Here is a 14059-nt window from a genome sequence, read left to right as displayed (position 1 = left end):
TATTATTCTTTCCAAGTAATTGCATGGGTAAATAAAATCTGTTTGGGAAGGATGGGCTTGTATTGTCTGTGACAGTGAATTAACCTTCAGGGACCAATTCCTGTCTTTCAGCAAGTATTTTCAGAAGGATCAAGGAAATTCCACGTTTGAGAATAGGAAACATCTCCGTAGCCATTTTCCCAGCCCCAGCTGCAGCATCCAAGGCTCAGAGCAGCCACAGCATCTAGGCATGGGGAAAACATGTTTGTTTATTTATTTTATAAGTTCAGGAATACTCATTGATTTTAATTTTCTTTCTATATGGTTAAATTTGAACAGCAGGCAAATTATGAAACATTTGGCAAGGCGCTTGGAAGAACCCATTCTGCCTTGCAGGTGCTCCTGCACAAAGTCACTCCAAGCTCTGAAGCTCAGCCCCAGTGCTCTCATCAGACACTGCAGTCAGGCAGCACAGCCAGCACCTCCCCACCCCACTGCAAACAAGTGGAGCAATCTGAACTCTTCCCTCTAAAGCAGGGCTTCAAACATTCAATTGCCTGAGTAGTTTGGTTTTTTCCCTGAAGATTCAGCATGGGAAAGTGGTAATTCATTGCTATTGCAGTTATTCAAAACTTGAAAATTTATTATTTTGTTGACGCGTACAAATACTACCCAATAAGTACCTGAAAGACTCAAAAGGCCATCTTAAATAAAATTAAATGTTTAATTTCTTGACTGGGAGAACATTATGTTTAGATGTCAGACTGGCAATATTACTTGTGAATACTATTCATTTCTGCTATTTCAAAGCTATAGAGGATCAGTGTGGGGATTCTGCAAAGTATCTTCCAGTTAAAAAACCTAGGCTAAACAAAGCATTCAGTTACTTCATTGTGATATCAGAAAATTACACTAAAAAAAGACTGCTAAGTAACTGAAAGTTTGTTAATATTTAAGGAATATTTCCCTTTGTGAAAAATTCAGGATAGTTGATTTCAAAAATGTTATTATAAATGGAAACTATAATAGTAATTTTTCCAACAAGTAATCCAATTTGTAAATTTTCTGAATAGTTTGAAAAACATTATAAAGAGTGGAATCTAAAATGAAGGTCTGCATTTGAATTTCTGAAACCAAGAGTCCATTGTTTACTTTAGTCTCTTTACAACCTATTATTATTATCGAAGCAATTATAATCTTAGGCTTGCACTTCAAAGGGGTAATTTAACAATAATAATTTATTTTCAGACGTTCAAATTCAACTACTTCTCTGCAGTATGGTAACACCTTGCATAGACACATTTGATTTTTAAAGTAACATCTGACACCAAATTTAACACAAGGAGAGTTTTTCTCCTCAATATGACTCCAGATTACTCAAAGACTGCAATGAACAAGAATGCCACTCAGAAACATTTGGCAACATCAAATTTTGCCAGTTTTCACTTGCTAAATCATATTTGACCTGCTGAACTTCCAATAGTTCAGGGGCATGTTAGTCTAAACTAATGCCTTGAAGGTTTCTGAGATTTAACATCAAAAATACACAAATATTTTAGTAGTGATATTATTTATATTAGTGATTATTTATATATCACCACTATTATTTATAGCAGTGATAATACATAACAGTACAAAGAATAGAAGAGCTGGGCTCTGGATCAGACCACATGCAATGAGTATCAAAAAGTGCTTCATATGCTGTGCATACACCAGTACTTCCATTGCTGCCACTGAAATACTGCCTAGTAATGTCAGGGTGGTGCAAAGCATCCCATTCTTTCTGGAAAGCCATCAATAGATAATATCCAGGATGAAACAGAGGTGAACTTCCAAATGAGAGCAATGCACTCTGTGAGAGAAAACAGCTTGCTCTGCAAACTGAGGCTCTGCTGCCTGCCTCACTCTCTCCAGGTGCAATGCTCTATGTTGTATTATATTGCTTGAAAACAAACTGTATTGATAGGAGACAAGAATAAGTTCACCTAATATAAATATGTAGTATTCCAGAAAAAGAAGGGCAGACAGAAGGCCAAAATCATGAATTATGCATACCATATCATCAAACTCCTATCCTACTTTAGAGCTGGGAGCAGGCTTTGCATGGAAAATAAAATTAGGATGGAACTTATATTGAACAATTTTCTCCATAACTGGTTCTTACCTTAAATGTAAAATTTTATTTAGCTTATATCACAGGAAGGCATCCTTATTAAAGTAGCACACCCACATGTGTCCCTTTGAAAGGATTTAATGCAAACAAGTCTAAAATAATTGAAGGGGAGACATTTTCTGACTGTTCTCAGAAGAGCTTAGTGAAGAAGAGGATAGCAGGAAAGAATTACTTTATTATATTGATTTCCTTAGGAAAAAGGAAAAAACTCAAAGTAAGGTAGGTCAAACAAACCAATTCTCTTTTGTAAAAATCAATAAGAGCATGCAGAACATGAGTGAATTTACATGTAAAGAAGGGCTTGCAACCATAGTGCAAAACAAGATCTGCACATTATCACTCTAATAAGGCAGGTAATTCAAAGGGCTAGCTTGGGTCATTACTGCAACATGCTATTTTAAAATAACTCAAATGCAATGTGTGTGCATTTTTACTAATTTAATCAAGCAATTGATCTGAGATGACATTACAGCTCACTGAAACATCTTGAATCATAGCATATGACAGATCTGTAGCTACTTAAAACACATCTACCTAAAGCTGAAAATGTGCTCTATATGAAGCTGCAAAGCTGTCTAAGCTTCTCCCCAAGTCATGTACTCATAACTCCCTGCACTCCAGTGTCCCCTCCAGGGGTGGCTGGGTGACTTCCATCTGTCCAACTGCTCTGCAAGACCTTGAAAGATCCTGTGCTGGAGAAATACGTCTGTCAGCTCCCAGCCAGGATTGGCTTCAGCAGCTGCTTACTGTAATAGCATGGAGCCGTTCATGAGAGGAAATAGTTCTGTTATTGGGAAATTGTGCTGTCGTACATCTGTGGGAAATAAAGACATGCAATGGGTAAATAAACACATTAGAGTGAACCCAAACAAACAAAAATGAAAGCCTTTAACAGCTTAAAGTATTTTTCTTAAGTATGCCATCTGTCTCCAAGTATCAATTATATAAAAACAAGGAGATGGATATAAATACACAATAAATTGTGGGTTGCTTAAGTACACATTTGTTTAATAAAGAATGTATTGCATCACAGCCTAACTTTAATTCTGACTTTAAATAAATGCTATTACAGGAGACCTCTCACATTCTAACCATAACAACAATAACTACTTCTGTAAGAGAAAATCATTAAAAATTATTTATTTACACATTAATGACAATTACTGACAAGCATCAAATAGAAGTCTGCATATATACATTTTGTTAGATTAAGTGGGAAAATACTTTAGTAAGATATCTGGCAGAACTGAGAGAATTTGTAGTAATTAAAATGCTATAAAATTCTACAGCACATTAATATATTAAACTATTAAAAATGCCTGCAATAGTATCCATTAGCATGTTGATTTAAGGAATCCTCAGCACGTTGCTCAGGGTCAAGACTGTAGCATTACCATGAAATTTGTATTTTTTTGTATTTGGATCAAAGTGTGCTTATTAGGGGGCTAGTATTTATTTCTTTTGGATTTTGTTTGTATTTCTTTTGTTTTAAAATCTTGTTTTCTGGTGATTAGTTATTACCATTTTCCCAGTGAATTAGTTTTAAGTTTTGCGTTTGTTTTTCTCCTGGAAACTTCTACCGAGTGGAGTGAACTGTGGAGCTCACAGAGGGGAAGGTGCACGCAGATCAGCTCAGCTGGGCTCTCCACAGCCAGAGAGAGAGCCTGATTTAATGGCACTGCAGCACATTGCCCCTTCACAAACTCCTTTCAGGAGCACTCCTGGTCCTGCTATGAGCATCTTTGCAGAAGCAGCACCCACAGAAGAGTTTGCCCATATTTACCTATATTTGGTACCCCTTTGCCCTGCCCTCACTACAATCCTCCATACAGCTCACAGAGAAATTCATAAAATGGAACCCAAATGAGATTACATTGATAATACAGCGCTCCTTTGGAGACCACCTTTTAGAACAAGGTACAATACTGCAAATCTCCAAGCTGAGCAGGTGTGATAATGAATTCAAGAGCTGAGAATGTGTCACTGTGAATTCAGTTGTTATCAAAGCTTAATACGTGCAGGTTGCAATTTGATGGTGCTTTATGCAATTGCAGGGTTGTTACTGTCAGAAACAATCTGTTTACTTTGCATATTTTCACATTTTTGTGAGCTGCCTAGATTCTATCTTCTGCAATTGGCATAGAGATTTACCAATTTATTTTATTTTTCAAGATGAGTAGCCTTGCAAAGGATCTGAAAAGGTCCCAGCATGCAAAATTTGGGAAAATTCTGAGGCATAATGATATTCATGAGGATTCAGATTCCACTTTCATCTGACCTTGACAGTTGAAATGAGGCCAGAGGATCTCAAAGACCAAGCTCCATCGGTCAGAAAGCCCCAGAAGCAGAGCAGAGAGAAAACTGCACTCTCTTGGTTTACCAACCAGTATTCTGACATTGGATGGAGAGGTTCTTATGGGAGAAAAAACAAATACAAATAGCCTGGCAGAAGCCATGGTGGCTTTTGTGGCTCCAAAATAAAAGCAGAAGTAAACATTTCTGCTGATCCCCTGTCCATGCAGGCTGTGGAGAGGGCAGGTGTCTGCAGGGAGGGCAGCAGGACCTCTCTGCAATGGATCGCTGACCCCAGAGCTTGAGACACTGCCCACCCACCCACAGGCTGTGAGCTCATGGGAGGACAGGGACAGGCAAGGAGGAGAGGGCTTCTGCCTCTTCCCATTGCTTGAATGAGCCTTTCTGGGCTCTTTTATCTGCAGAGATAAGACCTCTCTCATCTCAAGACCTGCTGTTACCTACCCATGGCTGCTGGGATGGAGGCTGCTCCCAGCTGAGAGGGAAATGGGTGCATCTCATCATTCCTGCACCCACCCCAGCAAGGCTGGAGCAGCAAGGCTGCTGTCAGCCTCATCCAGCTGCTCCCTGCTGCCATCACTGCTCCTCTGACTCAAGAACCACCTGGCTTTAAAGCAGTTAAACTCTGGGCTCTGCAGTGGAGGTTGCTCACAAAGCCTTCCTCCAGCTGTCCGATTGCCTGGACCTGGTGTGCTCTGAGTGACAGCATGGCTCTGCAAGCTTTCACTGCTTTATTTTCATTGTAGAAACTCACTTCTAACTTATGATGCTCTTGGAAAACAAATTCCCATGGAGTCTTTCTCAATTAAAGAATAAATCATAAACTACTATAGTAAAAGTCACTACTATAGTAATAGTCACTGTAGTAATGACTTTTAGTCACAACATGACTTTCATGTTATTTTTTCTATTAGTATTTCTGTCATTAAAGTTACTGTATTTAATTTTATGTAAAGTCTTGAAATAAAAAAAAAAACATTAACTCCTCCTACATGCTACTTAAAAAGTTAAGCACCTTTTAAGTGACCTTGTACATTGCCAGTTGGACCTGGATGTTGTATTTTGTATATTATATAACTAACAGGTAGATAGGGAATTCATTTGCTGATCCACAAGCCTTGTTGATGTCACTAGGAATGACACCAGCCACCCTCTGGAAAGTGGCCAATGCAAGTATTTGAGTTGTTGAAATAAAAATTGAAATTAAAAGTTATTTTCTTGAAGTTGTTCAAACTTCAGTAGGGAGAAGTGTGAAGCAGAATCATTCTGTAAGATATTTGCATTATAAGACTCACTCCATAATTTGTTTTATGTCACATGCCTATCTGCAGAAAATGCAGGACTGAATTAGTTGTATCTAGATTGTGAGCAGAAAAAAAGCCAGGGTATTTCCCTTTACTTAAGGGTTGGCACGAACCAGCTGGCATTCAAAAAACAAACATGCAAAATAAAAACAAACAAAAAACCAAAACAACAAAAAATAAAACCCCACAAACAAAAAAAAGAATCCATATTGATTCTTAGGTTAACAGGCCAGACCAAACTGTACTAAGAGATCCAGCCAAAATATCATACTCTAAATTTTAATCTAAAAAAGTGCATTGCAGAAAATGAGTAAAGATAGTGGTTTACAATAAGAAAAATGAGATAATAGTTTTGGAGCCTTAACTCCAGTTATTGCTGCTTATGTGACTGCAATTGTAACTCTTAACAATTTCTGGACACCGCCTATAACCCTGATATTTAAATAAGTGCCACATCTCTGAATTTAATGCATGTCATATAATACAACAGAAGATTATATCAGCTGAGTATCTTGACTGCCACATGCACACTCTGCCCAGTATTTGCTGAAAATGAAAACATCTTGTTCTGTGTTTCCCCAGGTACAGCTGGCACCGTCCCCTCCTGCAACTGCCAAGTCCCAGAGGCTTTGTGCAACAACAGGTTTTGTTTGCTCTCAGTCATATGTTTATGTGATAAAAGCCTTCTCTGCATTATGAAATCATAATGATTTATAAACTTCAATAGAAATTCAGTTGAACCTTGCAGGAAGCCAAGGTGGAGTGAATTCAGGGCAAGCAGCACTCCTAAGGCAGAGGGTTTCATGGACCAAGTACCTAACAGAGACAAGGATGGATAGGTTTGAAAGTGAAACTAAATTCTGTGTTTGAAAGATTTTTTAAAACTAGACTTTAAAAGCAAGGCATTTCTGAAAATCTTCAGGTACACAGTTTTTGAAAGTCTAAGCCTCGCTTTTGAAAACAACCCAGAAAAAGAAGCAAAAAATTAGGCATACTTTTAAAGTTTGTCTACAGCTTTTGTAATACCAAAAAACACCATTTTCCAGGCTTTTCGAGTGACATATTATTTAGATAAGATCAACCATTAGTATTACAGAAAATAATTTCAGAACACATAAATTTCATTTAAAAGCAATAAATAAAGGGTTTTTTTCTGAACTAAAATTTTGTTTAAACCTATTTTTAAAAATGCTTGATCTGAGCTCTTTTCTGGAGGAAAAAAATCCTAATACATGGAGCAGCAAGGTTAAAATCACTTTTTTTTTTAATTCATGAATTGTATTCCTGACAGCAAAGTTAAAGGAATGTCTAACACATTCCAGCTTTAACAGCAGTTGAGACAACTCACCACTTCTCAGGAGGCACCCAGCAGTGTGCAGGATTGGGCCCACATGTCTGGGATCACTGAAAAATTATGAAAGCCACACATTCCTGAAATGTTAGGTTCTGCTTCCTTTCCTTCTTGTTCTTTCCCCTAAGTTTTTAATCTAAATTTTTGAAGTTTATGTGACTTCTCCTGTGCTAATTCTTTCAAAGTTGTTTTTCAGATATCATAGAGAAGTAAAACAGGATTGAGAAATCTCACAAAAAAGAAGTTAGGATTTTCTACTTTAATATGTTAAATGCATCCCTCTTTTTGAAAAAAAAAATAGCCTAATGAAAGTAAAATTAGTCTATAAAGTCAATTTGGGAGTTACTTCCATATCTTTTTCACTCAAAATACATTTAAGATTAAACTACCAAAAGAAAAAAAAAGGAAAAAAAACCATGCTTGTTCCCTAGAAAGCTTAAGAATTGTTCACCTCTCTTTGGTTAATTTAGTGGGTTTTTTTAATGTGGTTAGCATCTAAATAAGCCTTATCAAACATTTCTTGCTCCACTGACAATTTTCTGACCTCCTAGTTGAAGATCTGAGCCCTAACTTAGTTCATGGATGAGTAATCACAGCAGGTCCACAGCAGAACCTATCCTAGAACTACAAATATATCATCTGCAGCATTGTAAATCAAAGCCTCAAAGAGCATCGTTTAGCCTGGAGCTAAAATTGCTTGTTTATCAGATGGTGCCTAGCTTAGCATGGAGCAGCTCCTTGTAAATCTCAGGGACCTTTTACAGCATATACTTAAGCAAGCATATTGGCTCCTGGGAGACTTTCCTGGAGCTTTAATGACTGCAGACTGCTGAAAGAGCCAGGCCCTGGGTTAGTTAAGTGGTTACTTGTATAGCTTGGCTCCATTTTGTAAACTCCCCAAGATAAGGTGTCTGCTTTATCTGGGCAAAGAGCAGGCATTAGTTTCTTAGGGAATCTTTATATCCTAAGTGTTAATGTTCTTGTGGCTTTTGCTGTTTTGACCTTTGTCTGCTCACTTTTGATTTATGGTGGGAGCAAATCTTTTCCCCCAAGCCCTTCCTATGTTTTATAGGTACTTTGAAAAGCACAGTGGAGCACTCAGAGCACAGCTTTTAAAAGGGACTGTAAGGCCACACTATTGCTGAGAACAGGGCACAGCTCAGGACGCTCCAGCGACAAGGAGGGAAGGCGACCACCCATTTTATCTCTGGCTGTTGTTCACTGGATTGTCCCCCTCACAAAATGGGTGGTCACAACAAGCCCATGGAACTCCACCCGGTGCAAGGCAGGTCCCAGCCTGGGCCAGCGGCCCCTCTGTCCTGCTGGGCAGCAGTGGCAGTGACAGAGGGGCAGCTGCTCCCCTGGGGAGGTGCTTGCCACAGCCATGGACTGGCTGGATTCACTCTGGTGTCCAGGCAGCCACTGCCTGATGGATAGTTGCATACACTTGATGTAATTTGCTAATTGTGGAGCTCGTTATCTGGATCTCTCACTTTTTGATTTGAATTAATTAGAGTTCACCTCCATGCAGCCACCTGCTGTGCTGTCACACACAGCATACATTGGTACAACAAAAACAAGGAATTTTTTTAATAGGCTTATTCAAGCAAAATGTGCTCCCATTAGATGTGTGAAATGGCATCACTGCAATGTCATAGACTAAAAAGAGGAGCATCATTTATTTCAGCCAGCATAGTAATGGTGCAAGTGAGAGGAAAAAATGGTCCATTGCATTTATAGGCAGAAGACCCAATACATTTAAAATCTAATTTGACTTTACCAATTATTCAATATCTTTGAGTCTTTCTCGCTTTTTTGTCTTTTCCCTTGATCCAAGTTAAAAGCAAGAAGGTCTGATTTTTGTTGCTGCTAGCAGCATTGTTAACATTTCTAAGCCAAGAAATTTTTGCTGCCTTGTGTGTGCAAACCTCCTCCAGCACCACAAGCTCGTATTCCTTCAGGTAAGCACACTGCACGTTTCACAGAACTGAAAATATACTCCCTTGCTGCATGTTTTCCAAACAGAACAAATCATTATAACACAGAGCTAAGGAAAAGCCAAATAACTTTAAAGGTTCATGGCAGCATTTGTCTTTTGAAAGGTGCTGCTTTCAAACTACATTGAAGAACATGAGTTTCCTTTTCACTGGGTATTTAACACTGGCAAAGGCACTTACTGTGATATGCAGTTGTATTTGTTTGCCTTCCTATGTTTTAGGAACTATATTGAAAACAAAATCCTGTTTTCTTGTACATAACCCAAGTAGGTTTTTGTACAAGAGGTGTCAGGCCATCTGAAATACATCTGGAGCTATTTTTTCAGCCCAGGATCAGTAATGGGTGACCTATTTACTCCATTACTCTGTAAAGATGGTTGAGCCGGCTTTGATCTCTTGTGGTCTACACTGGGTTGCCAGAAGGTCAGGGGAAAATTATTCACCCTGGCTGCTATGTCCTGTGGGCACATCACTCTTCCTCCTAAAACTCAGTGTTTCTTCCCCATTCAGAACTGTTCACTGCTCTGCTGTGGGCTGGATGTTCAGTCAGGGACAGCCTCATGATGCTCCACAGAGAAACTTCCTCAAATCTGACATGTACTCCATAGGTGATAAAACATCAGGACAGCTGATACGAGATACTGTTGATAGCTTTTGGGTGTTTTGGAAGACAAAAGAAAAAATTAAACAGGAATAGAATTAAAATTATAACCAGATAGATGGATATTTAGAGATATCATGCAGCTCATGCTAATTCTTGGTTTTGAAAATAATTCATACTGAACTGCTACAGAGGTTTTAACACTATCCACATTATTACAGGAGACCTTCTGCAGCCTTATAGAAATGCATCATTTCCAGGGAATTGAATTATTCTTTGTAAGAATTTGGGGTTCTTTTACAAATGTATGTTTTACAATAACAATACTTGGCATGGTTTGGTACTTTCTCAATTCAGAGCACTGTATTACTTGAATCTTTAATTCCATTCTATTTCTGTGATGAAAGTGTCCATTTTCTCATTTGGCAAATGGAGAAATTGAAGCAGAGAATCAAATTTGGTTACCCAGGATCACAAAGGCTCCAGCTATGATGCAGGTAAAGATTTGGGCTACTCCCAGGACCTGAGTGCTGTGCCACAGAAGTTGCACATTTCACCCAGCACCTTGGGTAAAGCTTGCTGCCTTAGGCTGCACTTCAGGTATAATGTCTGGCTTGCAATTGTGCCTTTGGATGAATATGGGCACAGAGAAATGGCAACAAAGTCAAAATCAAAATTTGAGACTCCTCTCTTCCAGAAATAGCATCTTTTTTTCAAATGCTGCAGTACATCTCCCTTCAGTTTTTCTAGCTAAAACACACACAAGAGATGACAACGGCCAACACAAGAAAACCCACAAATACAAACCCCCCAAAAGAAACAAACAGCAAACAAAAATCCACCACCAGAGCATGCATGCAAGAGTGCACTAGCAGGAAGGCAAATTGAAATAGTCAGTGGTAAGGGATACACTATATTTAAACTTTGAAACCAAAGAGCTGCAGGAAGAGAAGGCTTCACTTAGTATACACTGTCCAGTTGTAGATGCTAATTGTTTCAGACAGACATTAAGGAAAACAGGCCCCTTCAAGGTAAAAAGAAGGCATTTGAGATTTTCAGTCACTGCTGCTACAGTTGGATTTTGTATTTGGCCGCTGCCCTCTCTTTTTGGCTTTGAATATTGTTGTCCTCATGTCAGACCCCCAGGTTTGGCATCATCTGACTTTGTCACCTGGATTCTGTTTAGATCTCAGGTCCAAAGTCTGGGTCTAAACCTTTATTCTGTGCAATGCAAAGTATCAATGTGCAAAAAAGACCCACAAAAAGTAAGTTTTCCAAACAAAATATTCATCAGAGGAAGAATCATATCTAGTAAAGGTCTAATCTCCTAATGCCTGTGAGCAGAAGGGGATAATCCTGGGCCCATTGAAGTTGAGTGAAAAAACTCCACTGAGCCAATTTGCCTTGAGAGACCTTCATTTCTGTGTGGTTGTATTCTTAAGACCATCCATTACTTCAAAACATGTTGAAAATCAATATTTTTGTAACTATATAGAACTTATTGGGTTGGTGTTATTAAGAACTGGAACTTCAAGGCACACAATTTTAAAACAGACAAATGGTGCTAATTTTAAACAGTGAGGATAATGAATCAAACTCCTCCATGAAATAATCGTTTCTCCAGCTCAAAAACCTCCTTGGTGAAATCTGAAAGTAGCTCTGGAAGGTTTACAGGTCAAATAAATATTCAACTCAGTGCTACAATAGTAGGCTAAATTCATCAATACATTCATACTAAAATATGCATCCTAAAATTAGATTGTCCAGTAATCTCATCCTGCACTGAAGAATCACAGGGACAGGTTCAAATCCAGAGAAACCAGGCAAGTCACAATGTTCCAGCTTTATGTAGCTACAGAAATATTCCTAAACTGAAAAAAAATTCAGAAATGTTTATTGGGGGAGCAAGTTTCAAAAATGGTCACAGTGCACAGCTGATAGCTGTGAGACTTCAAAGCATTCCCACATACAGATATACTTTTTTTTTCAGTCTGAGTAGTAGGTTGTTGTCATAGACTTCACAGGGCAAAAATTTTACCCTGGATTTTCCAAGAGAGTAGTGCTTCTAGCAGCCTTTGCTGAGGTGTTTCAAGTATTTGAGCCATCTCACAAGTAATAACTTTATTAGTCACAAGTACAAGTTTATTGTTACTGGTTTTGGAGAAGACATGGCAGCATCAAAACTGAAGTAGGGGATGGAGGGCCAAGCAAAGGAGGCTGCTTTGCTTTTAGGGTAAGCTGGGGAGCTGCTGCATGGGGAAATAAAAATGCCAAACACACCTCTCCCTTCTTCTCCCATCATGAGAAAATGGAGAACTTGTTGCAGAGAAAAAACAGTGATTTTTGTCAAGCTCACAGCATCTGCTGAGTCTGCACATCACTCAACATCTTCTTACTTATGGAGGGTGGGAAAAGTGAGATCCCACACATCTCACACTGAGGTAGGATCACTGCACCCAGGGTGAAGGAGGTGGCAAAAACACTCACTGATGCATTTACCTGTCTCCGGAATTCTCCTTAGGAGTAAAAGAGGCTTGAGCTTGTAAAACTTGTCATTTCCCTTCCATCCATTAGGATAAGTAACTTCAAGCAAATTCTTTCCTGCTCCATGTTTCCAGTCAGGTCAGGCTCATTAGTGCCACCAAGGCACCAGCAGCAGGGTAGGTGCTGCATTTGCTGCTGGTTATTTATTTAGGTTTACATTGATCTGTAAATGCATCCGGGAGCACTTGTACCATCTGCCACACATTTGTCAGCCTCCGAATGCAGGGTGGACATCTGGGGATGCCACTGGGTTTTGTTGATTTTCCCCCATTACAGCTACTGTTTCCTTTTTAAGCATGATGTGAGCAAAGGCCCTGGTTGACTGTATTGAGAAGGGAGATATGTGAGTGTGGCATCACCTCCAAATCCACCAAATCTGAGTTTTCTCCCAAGCTTTCTTCCATTCTGCAGAGCTCAGTGTATTGAAAGAGCAGGAAATGCCAAAAGATCTACCACAGTTTTCTCTGCAGCATGAACAGCAATATTGAAGGCTAACATAACAGACAAACTGAAGTACCTCCAATGTGTCCAGGACACCACAAAGCTCTGGATTTGGGGAGTGGAGGGTTAGGGTTTAAAAAAATCACATCATTTAGTGCTCCTCTAAACTCTGCTTCGACAGCCACTGCACACCCACAGACACAGGAGGGGAACACCAAAACTGCTTGCCTGGGTTCCAGAACCAGAACATGAATGAATTCTCTTCAAAAAATCCCCTTTTTGTCAGAAGTGATTGGGTCTTATCTCCCCTTTTACCTGTGTATCTACTGTCTGCAGCCTTACAAATACACAACTTCTCACAAGTGTGGTCTTCAGAATCACTGACACAGTACCATCCAATATTTATGTTTAAACCTTGACTTTTGTGACAACCATAAAAATCACAATAGATTGATTTCAACATAAAAACTTTTGCCTATTTGGAGCATATTTATATTTATGTTTTCGAATAAGCCTCTTGTAATCTGAAAACTAAAATTCAGATATAATTATCTGACTCCTTCTACTGGTATGCAAGGAAAAAACCCCACATTTTTACAATGAGAAATAAAATAATCTCTGCCAGGTCCCAGCATTTTCTGCTTTGAAGAAGTTTTTTACATTGTGCTGAACTGAAGTGGGAAGTGCCGCCACAAGGATTTCCCTGTGCTGGGAGAGGTGAGCACAGGCACAAAGCAAAGCTGTCAAGGCATGCTCTGATGTGCAGCCTCCCCAGTTCTTATCACACATGGCCTTCACCCACCAAAAACATGGTTTGCTGGGGCTAAAACAAACTGATAGCAGCTTCTAAACATAGCTATGGCTGGGCCTGATCATAAACATTCAAGTCTGTGGGAGCTGAAAAGTTACCTGGGTGATAGTTTGTAAAGTACATTTGCACACACATGCACACACATTTCTTGCATTTTCCAAGAGGTTTGCCAGATGCCACCCTTCTTAGAGATTCTGACCTTAAGTTTTTTAAAACCCTTTATACCCCACAAGTCATAACTTGTGTCCTATAAGCTTTTCTAGCCACAGCAGGTTCACAGATTAATATAGGCAGTGTTGTTGAGCCAGTTGTTACCCCAGTTGCTGTGCTCTATAAATACATTGGGATAGCTGGGAAGGTGCCAGGGAGTCCCTGTGAGATCTGTTACAATTCCCCTCCAGGAGAGAGGGAAGGAAGGCCTGTTTGCCACCTTCCATGGGCTGCTAGCTACAGCTCCTGCTGCTGCCAGGAAAATAAACTTGTTCCAGGCTGATTGCAAATTACTCCAACATTGTAAATGGTGTTGCATTCAGTTTTCTTTCAGT

The sequence above is a fragment of the Ammospiza nelsoni genome, chromosome 7 (assembly GCF_027579445.1).
Source record: "Ammospiza nelsoni isolate bAmmNel1 chromosome 7, bAmmNel1.pri, whole genome shotgun sequence".
Taxonomy (NCBI): Eukaryota; Metazoa; Chordata; class Aves; order Passeriformes; family Passerellidae; genus Ammospiza; species Ammospiza nelsoni.
Note: the sequence above shows the minus strand (reverse complement) of the source record.